Genomic DNA, 12,832 nt, shown 5'->3' on the forward strand with positions numbered 1-12,832 from the left:
TTTTGAAGTCCTGTGTGCTTGCATGGTTCAGGTCTGCTTTGCTTTCCTTTGTTTTATTCTCTTAAAAGAGAAAGAAAACAGACTGATTTGGAAAATTTTTGTTGAAAATATCACACATTTTGTTTCATTTTTTCATAGTACCAGTCACTCTAACATTGCTAATACAATCCACCTACTTAAAAATACTTTAATATTGAAAGTAAATACATGTTCAGTCTGTTGCCTTCTTGGATTATTTTGGCCCTTTTTTTAATGTTATAACAAAACATACATAAAAAGGAAGTTTGATTACTTGCACAGATTAACTATATGATATGTTTTATATGCAGCCCAAGACAACTTTTCTTTGCAGAAAGAAAAGAAAGCAAACAGTGAACGTGTTCCCTGATCTAGTCCTTGTGACACTTAGTAAATCTTCATGGAATTCGTACTGTGCTGTGCGCAGTCTAGATATTTAGGAGTCCTCTGTTTCGGCCATCTGTTTCCTGATCACAGGATGGGAGGACTGAATTGCTTTAGATGTATACAGTTGAATCCACAGTGACACCAAACTACAAGTGCTAATTATTTTACCATAATGACATGGAGTTATATGTGTATTCTACTCAGGATCCTTTCACTGAATACATGATCATACATGAATGCCTGTAAGTTTCACATGAGGATTTCCAGCTGACTAATTTTATCTCTGGTCTTCCTGGACCTTTCCTCACCACAGTGGACCAGGCTCTGCTCATCAGCCTCCTCAGATCTTTCCAACTGAAGCAGCTGTGTCCTTTTTTCCTTGTTTTATAAGGCACAAGGGCCCCAGGAACTACTTGTTCTGTTCTTGTAGTCTAAGATAGCAGCACAACCTAAACCACAGGTTGTGTTTATCTTCCCCAGAGGCAAAGTCTGGAATCTTCCACAGTCTTTGCCTGTTTGATGTCTCTTTTATGTTTTCCAGGTCCCCAAATTTCTATGCTGCAGCTGCAAATTATTTCAGATTTGTTATCACAGTATTTAAATTTTTCACCTAGGCATGGTCTTTTCATTTTTTCCCCACTCATCTATTTAGGTTTTTATGTGCAGTGATACATTTTTCCATGTTTTTTTATTTCCTAAAAGTTTTTTTTTTCAAACATGCTTTATTTTAAAAAGTTTTTTTTTACAGTTGTTGCCCTAAAGGTGGTTGCCCTTGTTTGTAATATACACATACCACTAACCTAAGCACCCTCCTGACCCTGTACTGCTTTCTAGGTAAAGTAGATGCCTTACAAAATTATTCTCAATTCCTTTCCCTCGTTCCCCTACACCATTATTGTCAATTAGCTACTTATCTACATGGATCTATTACATTGTTTAGGAATAAGACAGAACCTCATTTAACCATTATTTATTCTTTTCTCCAGTGTTCTTCTTTGAATGTAGGCTTCTCCTTGGTGTCAGGTGGATCTGTTAGCAACAGGCCTTACTTTCAGGTAAGTATTTATTTCCTTTTTTGATCCTGAGTAATCTCACTGGATACAGGATTTTAGGGTGAGGGGTTTTGCAGTTGCTTTTCTTTTAATATCCAACATACCGCACTTCTTGCTTGTGGAGTTTCTGATGAAGAGCCCGCTGTAATTCTGTCTGTATTCCTCCCAAGTTAAGAAAATAAGATGAATTTCTTCCAGTTCCCAACATCTTTTAAAAATTTGTCTTTGGTTTCTGTGGTTTCAATGTGTTATACTCGGGTTTAGATTATTGTATTGTCAGCTTTTAAAAAACCACATAACTATTTTGTTGTCGTAAATACATTAGGGACAATATGTAATTTATTTTCATATAAAATCCATAATCATAAAACCCAAATCCACGCCAGCCTATCTTTTATAATACTTTATTTCTTTCTCATGTTTTGATCTATTTTCAATTTTTTAAAATAATTACAAATATTTTGCCTCCAACAATTCCATAGCCTTGACTCCTTATTTTCTCTGGAAAAGCTTGCTAGTATTTTTCCCTTCCCTTCTCTCCTATCTTGCAGTTCTACATGATGAGATCAGTTTGTGTGGCTCTATCTGGAAAAAAAAAATCAATCTCTTGCATTGATGGGCTGCTTTTGTTTGGTAAATATATTATTAACTTCTGCATGATAGCAGGTGCAATATCAACAGTGGGTAGTTTTAAATTTATTTCTCAATTACAGAGATATTCTAAATTCAAAGCCCTAAACCATATGAAGTTACCCTTGTGCTTATAAATATTTAGGGGGTTGTTTTCCTCTCTGTAGTCCCAGCTGGAACAGGCAAAGTCCCTTGGTTACTCCTACATTAAAAGGATAATAACTAGACATTTCTGCTAGGATATTTCCAAGCATTTCAGATTCAACATATCTAAATACAAACATTTTTGTCTTTCCCTCAGGCCAGCTTGTACTGTACATTTGTCATTGATTATTAATGTTATACGATTTCAGAAGAGAAAGACAAAATATTTGGAGAAAATTTTATTGAGGCTATGGGGCCGAAGTTTGAAGGTAAGGGAACAGATCCAGGGATCCAAATGGGAAAAGATTAGTTAGAGAGTGGATTGGTGGTTGATGCTACAGAAACCTGCAAGGTGAAATCACGTGGGGTATTGAGGCCAGGGAAGCTCAACTCTAACAGACAGTGGTAAAAGAAGATAGGTGGAAGCTATTTTAGCAGAGGGAAGCCCACTGTCTGAACATATATGATCAGAGTCGTGGGATTTAAAAGTAAACCTGTCAATGGAGTCACTGAAAAGGTAGGGATTAAAGAAATACAGACAATTTAATTAAATTTACTCAAAATAGCAACTACGTGGAGGATAGAGGAGAGGCCAGTGTGCACTCACCATAATAACTGAGAAGGATCAATGTAGTGAGACGCTCAGCGAGCACCAGGTGAGTACAGCAAACCCACACAGTACACTGACATCATGTTAGACACATTCATTTAAAACCATCTAACTGGATTTTTCTCTGGCCCTGTTCTGGCTTTCTAAGCCAACTCTAAAATAAGACTTGAAATTAATTACCAGAAAATATCATTTCCAAAGTGTTTCAGCACAGTATAACTCAAGATCTCAACCTAGAATCTTCTGAGCATAATTTGTGGCTCATGAGTTTCTGAGCAATGTAAGTTTGTTTTATATTGTTTTGTTTTGCCATGTTGAAATAGTTTCGGCCTTGATGTAAAATGACTTTTCCACAGTAGGTCTTGGTTTCTCTAAAGTAACCATTCTCTCTTGATGTCCTCCCTGTGCAGACCTGCTCATCCAAGCCTGCCCTTCCTCCTGGCTCTCCTCTCTCAAGAACAGCAGCTCACCTCTCAGGGGAACCCAGACTGACCCCTGAGAGTCCACCTTCCCTCCCACCTCTTGGACAGATCCCATCTTTCCTCTGGCAAATCCTGAAATCTCTGCCTTCAAAATATACTTGGTGGTGGGCATGGTGACGTAAACCTGTCCTCCTAGCACTCTGGGAGGCTGAGGGAGAGGGATGGTAAATTCAAACCCAGCCTGGGCAGTCTAGCATTTTAGCAAGTCCCTGTCTCAAGATAAAAAGAAGGGTGGGGGGATATAGTTTAGTTGCAAAAAGCAAAACAAACACACACCCAGAACCCAAAGTCCTGGTTCCTGCTGCTTTGCAGTAGACTTCTGATGAGCCACACACTCTCACCCTTTGTCTAACAAAGTCTCTGCTCCAGAAACAGGCAGACCGAGCCTTTCCTACTTATTCTTTTTTTTTTTTTTTAAATTTTATTTAAAAGGAAAAAGAGAAAAACACAAAACAAAACAAAGCGGTGTAAGGGTACACGTAATACAGAACTACAAAAAAAAAAAAAAAAAAAAAAAAAAAAAACCAGTAAGAAATCACCTGTTAATAGATTACATATTATCATCTTAGAAATAGTTGCTCAAATCACAGTATCAAAGAATACAAAGTGGACATTCAAACAGAGAGACTGCAAACAGCTGTGTTCAATGATCCAAAAACATTAATATAGTCAGCTATTTAACACCCCTAAACACACTTGCTGTTATATCCGTTAGAGCTCTTTTTTTTTCCCCCTCTCTTTTTTACAACAAAATTTACACATTTTGGATTTTATTACTCCTTAGTTCTTATTACTTTTTTTGGGGGTGGGGGAGAATAAAGTCAAATATGGCAAAACAAAGCTGTCAGTCAAAACCAAGGAGAGACATAGCACATGATGTAAAACAGAGTACAAGGTTATCAACAATGGTTATCAACGATGTCTCGTTTCCTTAAAAAGAATTGTCTATCTCATTAGATATTATAAAGTTGGACAAAACAGTAGAGAACAAGACCAATAAAACTTAGGCATTGTAAACATTACAGGACTTCCAAAGGAGACAATAGTCAAACCAGACACTGCTCACGTCAAGACTACTTTTGTGTGTGTGTGTGACGATGTCTTAACTGTGACACCCTGCAGGACTGTCCTAGTGAAAAACTTTGTGTCCTCTAGGAGCTTTATTTTCCCTTAGTTATGCTGCTAAGGAGTGATTTACTCCTGACTGTCTGCTACACAATGTAAGAGAAACTTTTCTAAAGAATGTTTTTAATAGTGATTCTTGATGGCAAATAATTTAAAGTTTAAAATATGCAATAAATAATAGGTAAATAATAAAGTCATAGATCTTCTTGAGGTAGCTCTGTATAAGAAGCCCTACAGATTGTTTTTGTTACCAATAACCAGAATTTTAAATTAGGAATACAATATTAACCACTGAAATATTACAGTTAATAAGAAATTAAAGATGGCTCCACATTTAATTTTAATTGATGCTACCTGAGTGTTACCTCTATGTATCAAGGAGAAAAAAATTTCAGTGGAACACTGTATGTTATTAAGTATTGTTAGCAGTAGGTTTGACTATAATATTTGACTCAGCAATATCCTCAAATATAAAAATATTTATCCATCAGGTAACAATTGGGTTTGAAATATGAAATGTTAAATTATTACTTAGTCGCTTTGATTTAACAAAACCCAAATGAATAATTACGCATATTTTCAGTTTTTATATTAATGACTGCTACTCAAGAAAAACAATCACATTTGCAAATAATATGTCATTACCAGAAACTAAATGCAGTATGCTAATTTGGTATTTGCATTCAGAGAAAACAACATTTGATCTAATTAAGGAGGAAATAGAACCCAGAACTGTGCAGCTAACCCTTCTCCATCAGTATAAGGAATTTCTGTCTTATCAAGTGATTCCGATGGCTCGCATGAAAGAAAAGTTCCAAGAAACTCCCTTCGATGTGGATTTAACCTGAACTACTTAAAGTTGGAAAAGCACAAAAGAAGCTCTCTTTGGGGGATTTCGAGGAAGTCACCTACTGTCCCAGCATGATTGCATAATCAGAATTGAAATGGAAATCAATTAGAAGAAATTATCTAAAAATAGATTTGTTATTCTTGAATAGATACACTAAAAAGATAATAAGCCTAAATGAAATGAGATTATAATCTTTGTGCTCAGATAAGATTTATCTTGATTTTCTACATAAAACAGCCATCCTACAATTACTAGGAAACATGGAATAACCATTTCACTAGTATACACAACTTGTTTATGAGAAAAACTCTTCAGAGATTTTTTTAGTTCTGCAGCCAGACATGGTGGTTCACTCCTGTAATCCCAGCACTCTGGCAGGCTGAGGCAGAAGGATCTCAAGTTTGAAGCCAGTGTGGGTCTATAGTAAGTTTGATACCAATCTGGAACATAGCAAGAACCTTTTTTTTTTAAAAAAAAGAATTCCAGTGGGCTGTCCTATATACACAAATTACTGCAGACATCCATGTACATATGTTTGTATAAACATCTTTTTCCGCTTTCCTTGAATAATGATCACAGCGCTGAATTGCTAGATCAAAGGAAAAGTAATGTTTACCATTTAAGAAACTCTAGAACCATTTTCCCAAATAACTGAACAGTTTTACAGCTCATTTAGCAGCACAGAAGAAGGAGTTCCACTTATGACATAAACTTCCCATCCTTTGACATTGTCGGGAGCACTGGTATTTCTTTTATTTTTCATCTTATTAAAAAAAAAAAAAGAACAGAAAAAGTCAGGAAGCAAACAAACAATTTAAAAAACAATAAGAGCAAAATAACAATACAACAACAACAACAATGGTGATACAGGGTTTCAAAACAAGATGGTAGCAATTTAACAATGGTTGTTCTGTTACATATTGTTATCCTCAAAGTAACTGCTCAGGCTTCCAGATAGGGGTATGTAAGATTGATCAACTAATAAAAATTCCCTTCGAGCAGTGTCTTTCCCTTTTACTACATCTATTGTAACTTTTGGATCTTATCTACTGCAAGTTCATTGTGGCATTAATTTACATATCCCGGATGACCAGTGGGGTCGCACATCTTTTCATGAGCTTAATTACCACCTATACGTTTTGTTTTATAAACTTAAAATATTTGGTTAATTTCTTTTTAAAGCAAATACTTTAGAAAGACTTAGATTTATAGAAAAGATGTGAGTACCGTAGAGTTCCCCCAATCCTGAATCGTTTCCCCATTAGCATCTTACATTAATGTAGTGCACTAGTTAATACGCTTATTGAACCAGTAGTGATAGATGTGTCACTGTTGAGTCCATTCTATTTAGATTTCTTTGCTTTTCTATCATAGGTACCTTTTCCTGTTCCAGGATCCCATCACTCGGTGCTGCCTTTTATTTAGTGGTCCTGAGTCCTGAGGCTACTTTGACTGTGACAGTTTCTCAGACTTTCCTTGGTTTTGATCACCTTGACAGTCTAGATTAATATCAACAAGGGATTTTTTTTTTTTTTTTTTTTAGAATGTCACTAGTTTTGGATTTTCCTAATGTGTTTCTAATGATTAGTCTGGGATTATGAGTTTGGGGGAGGAAGAACACAAGGTTAAAATGTCTTTTTTGTCAAATCCTATCAGTGGGGCTCATCTCTGTTGGTGTAAACCGTGATTACCTGGCAGAGGCAGCATTCATTAGGTAAAACTGTTTACTGTAAAGCTGTTTTATGTTCTGCCCCATGTCCACACCCTGTACTGTGGAAGGAACTCACCATGTGCAGCCCCCAGACCGTGAGTGAATGTCTCCTTTCCACGGGGGTAGAGTGTTTAGAAGTCTTCTCCAGAGTAGATTTATCTCCTTCCCCCATACACCTACTCGGTTACTTATTAACATCAGTATAGAAAACGGACATTTATTTTATATGTTGTGTTAAAATCTAGTGCTATTTAATTTTATTCTACACATTGGGAGACTTTCAGTTGACTCCTGTGTCTCACTGGCTCACTCACTAAACATAGGTGGATTTTTTCTTGTAGTGTTTTTCTTTTTTTCAAATTCTTTAATGAAATTTATATTTTTTTGCTTGTTTGTTTTGTACTGGGGATCGAACTCATGACCTTGCAATTGCTAGGTAGACACTTGTGCCACTGAGCCATATCCCCAGGCCTTCTTCTAGCATTTTCTACACCTCAAGGTATATGAGGCTGGAGAATATATATGTATTCTCAATCCTACATTCAGCATTTCTCCAAAGATTCTGGGATTCTTGAATGGAAGAATAGTGTTATATATCAAGGTCTGGATTCTAGACACAGAGGAACTCGGGTTTTTCCTTCCTTTTTTGCTTTCAGACCTTCAGAGCAGACAGAACAAGAGCACAAGTGTATGCACATTAAACCATTCACATGTTCACATCTGTGTGTATTTCCTTATGTATTCGTCTGTGTTGACATTGACTGAAATATTTGTTACTGGTATCTCCAACTCGAGTTACTACACAGGTCATTCCAGCCTTTCTCCCTTGATTTCCAAAATCTCTCACTCATACAGTGAGGAATCTGCTAATAATTACCATTGCTGAGCCATTTCCAGAGCTTGGACACTTCTCACAGAAAGGAATCAAATGTCTCCTTCCGAACTTGGAAATTAACCAGGCAGACTTTGAATCAGACTATGTTCCTTCAGAGAACAACCCACCCAGATGGAATAGAAAATAAAATCCTTGCTTCAGGCATTGGAGAGCAGATGGCCCGCGTCTGTGTGGCTGAGAGGTGGAGGGAAAGAGCGCACCTTCGCTGTTTTCTAATTGTTAGGCCCAGCGGAAATCTGTGACCCGGCCCTGGTTACACTGTCACTCGGCTTAGAGACACAAGGCCTAGAGATGAGGACCGGTGCTCATCTGATGTGGGCGCGACTTCTCCTGGAAGAGTGAAGCTGATGGAAATGACACAAGTATCGCCTAAAACATCAAGAAAAAACCCTAAAACACCGCAGCCAAGGCTCTAGGTACTTTCTACATGCAAAACAGTCTACATCTATTTTACTTTTAGTTAGGGAAGGTTCCAATCTGCAATGTGTATTTAATGAGATTAACAAAGTTAACAAGAGATTTTAAATACATGGCAACATGATTTCTGGGTTACTTCACTGCGAGGGCAACTACATGAAATAGAGACGCTTTGGGGAAAGAGTTCTCCTTGCAAAGCTGCAAGAGAACAAAGTTTTTCATGATAATTTTGTAAAGTGGAGCAATCTAAATAATTCCTCGGTGTGAAATATATGTATATATTAAATGTTTAAGTGCTACATAAAAATTGCGTGTATTTAGGGGTAGAATATGTATTCAGTGTTTAGTGCTCAAGTTAGGGCAATTAACATGTCCGTCTCCTCCAACATTTATTGTTTCTTTGGGGTGAGAACACTCAGTCTTCTCCTTCAGCTGTGCTGAAATCAGTGGCAAATACCTGGTAGCCCGTGTGCCCTGCTCTGTGTAGAGCGTCAGCCCTCGCCCATCCCCTGTAACTGTCCTCTTATCCCCATGGACCGGCCTTTGTGTGCTTCAGGCCCCTTCCCAGCTTCTGGCTTCCATGAGATCAACTTTCTTTCTGAGACAAACTTTCACCTCTCACTCATACATGGAAATCACTGCTTTATATTTCAAGGTAGATTTTGAAAGTTAGGTAATGACCTTCGTCAAACTGTACAGAAAGGATTGTAACTTATAGATGGCTTAAATATTTTAAGAAGTCTGTCAGAAGAAGAATTTATGACAGAGGTAAAAATGTAATGAAGTGGCTTTTTTCTAGCTGTTGCTTCTGACTATTGGGAGCAAACGACATATTGGGGACATGCTGTATGGGTGCTTTACTTCCATCAGATATCCAGGGACACTGCAGTCTGGCTGGGGAGACAACAGTGCTACATTTTAAAGGACGGTGGGTTTGGGGGTTCACCATCACTAAGCTTGGAGTAGAACAGAAAGAATGGTGTGAGCTGAGGCCCCTGGGAGGGAATGATGAAGGGATGTGAGCAAGGAATCCAGGTGACACAGAATATTTAGTGGCTGGACTTAGTAGCAAAGCCAAGCTGTTATCTGTATCCTAACTGGTGACTCTGTATCTTTTATGTCACATGACAGCAATGAGGACAATCTGAGCACTTCCCATTAAATTGATAAATTATTTTTTTAAAGAGCTGACAGCTGATAATTGGGGTGGAGTACAATAAAAATGTCAAGATGGGCATTGTCTCATTTAGGGTAAAACCCAGAGGCAATTTTAAGTCCAAATTACTTTCAGGGGTAAAATTCCTCATAGGTTAGCAGTCTTCTTACTAATGACCTGTATCTAGGGGTGATCCGGGACTGCTGGCTGGAGACTAGGATGGCTTTTAGATGTTCCCAGCTGTAAAGAGCTCTGGTTAGGTATTCCGTTTGAGTTACTATTGCTGGTCCCAGCAGTTGTGTGAAATCTCCACTGCAATCAGAGAGCAGCATGTAGAAGGATCTACCCAGCGTGGCAAACAACATTCACTACCAACCACTGTTCATCACTTTCGTTGACAAATTCAGCTCATGATTAGAGACTGAAATAACATTCCCCATCATGTTGAGATATGAATCCACAAAAATAGCTGCCATTGATAAACATTTTAAGTAGGAAGCAGCCAGCCACCTACTTCCAGGCCAAAGGAAAACATGCAGAGTAAAAGAGTGTTAATACAAGATTATCACTTTATGAAATTAGATTTTATATCGAGACAGCAAAGACAGATTCATATGGTAGAAAGGAGGAGATGTGAAAAAATTGATTTTATCCTTGTTCTTTTCTATGAAAATAATACCAAATTAATAATTTAGAAATGTAGCTTGACTGTGCTAACGACCATTAGAGCTTAAATGCTAAAACTTTTCTTGCTCAGTGAGAATCTTGTCTTGATGAATGTTGCATTATTTGTCAAAATAATTTTTCACCTTTCATAACCATGTCATGCTCCCCACATGGATTTTTTTTTTTTAATTCTTTCTGCTAGGCTGGTAATTGCTGATTGGAGGATATGATAGCTGGCCATGTACTGAAAAATAAAGCAAATATTAGGGAAAAGTACCTTAAAGGCAATTAAAATTCTAACAGATGATTTGCTAGGCTGGTGAGGAGGGACAGAAAGAACTCTTTTCAGCAGGTCATAAAGCCAGGATCACAGGCTTTCCCCCTAACGCAGTGCAGGAACTGGAACAGCTCCTGTTATCTGTCAGAGTTTCAGACCTCATGTAAAGTGGGTAGATGGAAAGGCTCATCTGTCAGATTTCTTCCAGACACAATAACTGATACTTATTTTAACAGGAACACTGTTGCCAGGGGAAATCCTTCAGACAGCAACAGACTGTCTGCTGGTAAAGGAAGTAAACAGAAAGAGGAAACAAACAAAATAGCCCAGAATGCTAGACTTCAACACAGAATTCTTAAGTCTTGTGTTTTTAAATCAATCTATAATAAACATAGGATGTTTGTGCCTTAAAGCTTTACTTTTATAATACAAATGAGGTAACAGAGGCTCAGGTGCATAAAATGCCCAGTCTAAATTCATTGAGTAGAAACACTGTAGGACTGAAAAAAATCTCGGGCCTCCTCTCCCGCTAGGGAAGATGTTTCCAGGCTGCCAGATGCCCAGACTCCCAGGCACGGTTCTTTATGGTGGTCACAGTTTTGATGACACGGCACACTCTTGCTCTTCCTTTCTCTTGCTGTGGGAGATTAGATGTTGTGATCTAGTCATCTTTTTGGCATATATGTATTTTTTGAGCACATACGAGGCACTATCCTGGGCAAGAAACACTTTTCTGGAGGATGAGGTTGTGTTTTGCCATGAAAAGCACCTACAGCACGCATTGTACGGAAATAGTGCAGCCACCGGTAACATCCAGGCTTCTCCAGGGCTTCTGTACTGTGAGAAAATAAGGTCCAGCAGCTCTGGCTGTCTGCTTCGTACCTGCAAACAAAATCCGAATGTGGACATTAATACTTCCATGATTTAAACATTGTCTTTCAAATAGCTAAGTTTGAAGCAGAATCAGCAAGGCAAATTCTTCTCTGTCTCTTAAAAATATTCAGAATATTTATGAATCTTAAAATTGTCATAAGTGCTTACAAGGTAAAACTAATTTGCTGGGACATCAATTCATCATTTGCACAAACATAGATTTAGTGTCAAGGGAAACCAAAGACACGTGTATTTTTGGAAAGTGTTGCAAATATTCTCAAGTCACTTGCTTAAACATTTTACTAGGATCATATTCATTTACATTTTTTAAAGTTTAAGGTTGCTAATCTGGGAGTAAAGATTCCCCATGCAAATCACTTCTCTACTATGGTGTTGCATAACCTATGGAAAGAACATCTAGAAGTAGCTAGATGGGTACAAATAGTTAAAACACTAACAGAGCGGTGTTGGAACTTTATATCCAGGGTTATTTCTTCCCCTCAGTTAGACTAACTAGACTGATAGTCTTATACTTTTGGAGGAGTGTCAGTCTACCTTTTGTATATTTAATGGCTCTAATTATACATGAATTAAGTTTGCATTTTCTTTAAAATTCCTCTAGCAGCTGGGGATGGTGGCTAACACCTGTAATCTCAGGACTCTGATCGCCTGAGGCAGGAGGACTGCAAATTCAAGTTCAGTCTGGGCATATTTTTGAATTAGGTAGATCTTGTCTCATAATAAAATATAATTTAAAAAATGAGCCTAGGCTATAGCTCAGTGTACAGGCCCAGGGTTTGATCCCCAGCACTGCAAAACAAATGAACAAAGAAACAAACAAGCAAACAACATTCCTCTAGAACCAGATAAGGATAACGGGTAGTTGGGGGTAGTTAGAATAATCTTACACCAAATCAAATGAAGAACTGCTGGGGAAAATATATTTAAATGTCCAATTCATGGCACTTAGTAAATAAACAAAATACCAACAAACAAACAACCAAAAATACTATGTAATCAAACTTATTAAACAATAAGTAAACTTCACATTGAGTAAACTGATAGAACCTGTTAAAATGTGTTTCAAAGTTACAGTAGAAAGAATGACAAATGTACATGAAGTGAAACAGCATGTAAAATAAATATGGCTGTTTTATGGATGATTATCAGAGAATTCAAGTGTAAAATGCAATGACTTCTTAGATATCTTGGTTGGCAAGTGGAGGATGAAATGCTGACATGAAGCCAGAGGCAGCCGAGAGGATCATTAGAGGTCCCTCGCAAAGCCTCTCAGCAGTGCGGAACCCTGAGAATCCACCCCTGTGATCTGGTTTTCACTGAGAAGTGATTCATGCACCCCAACTCCTCCCCATCCTGCTCTTCCTTACCATACTCACCACAGACATGGGAAGGGACATCTTTATTCTCCAACTGGAAAATGTGTCTCCACTCACCCACTGGTAATCATCTGGCAATTGTTATTAACAGTTAACAGCCAGGATCATTAAAGCTAATAAGCTCAGCACAGAGGTAAGAGCA

This window comes from Cavia porcellus, unplaced genomic scaffold (genome assembly GCF_034190915.1).
Source record: "Cavia porcellus strain 051 isolate PalLab524CR breed Dunkin Hartley unplaced genomic scaffold, mCavPor4.1 scaffold_4, whole genome shotgun sequence".
Classification (NCBI taxonomy): domain Eukaryota; kingdom Metazoa; phylum Chordata; class Mammalia; order Rodentia; family Caviidae; genus Cavia; species Cavia porcellus.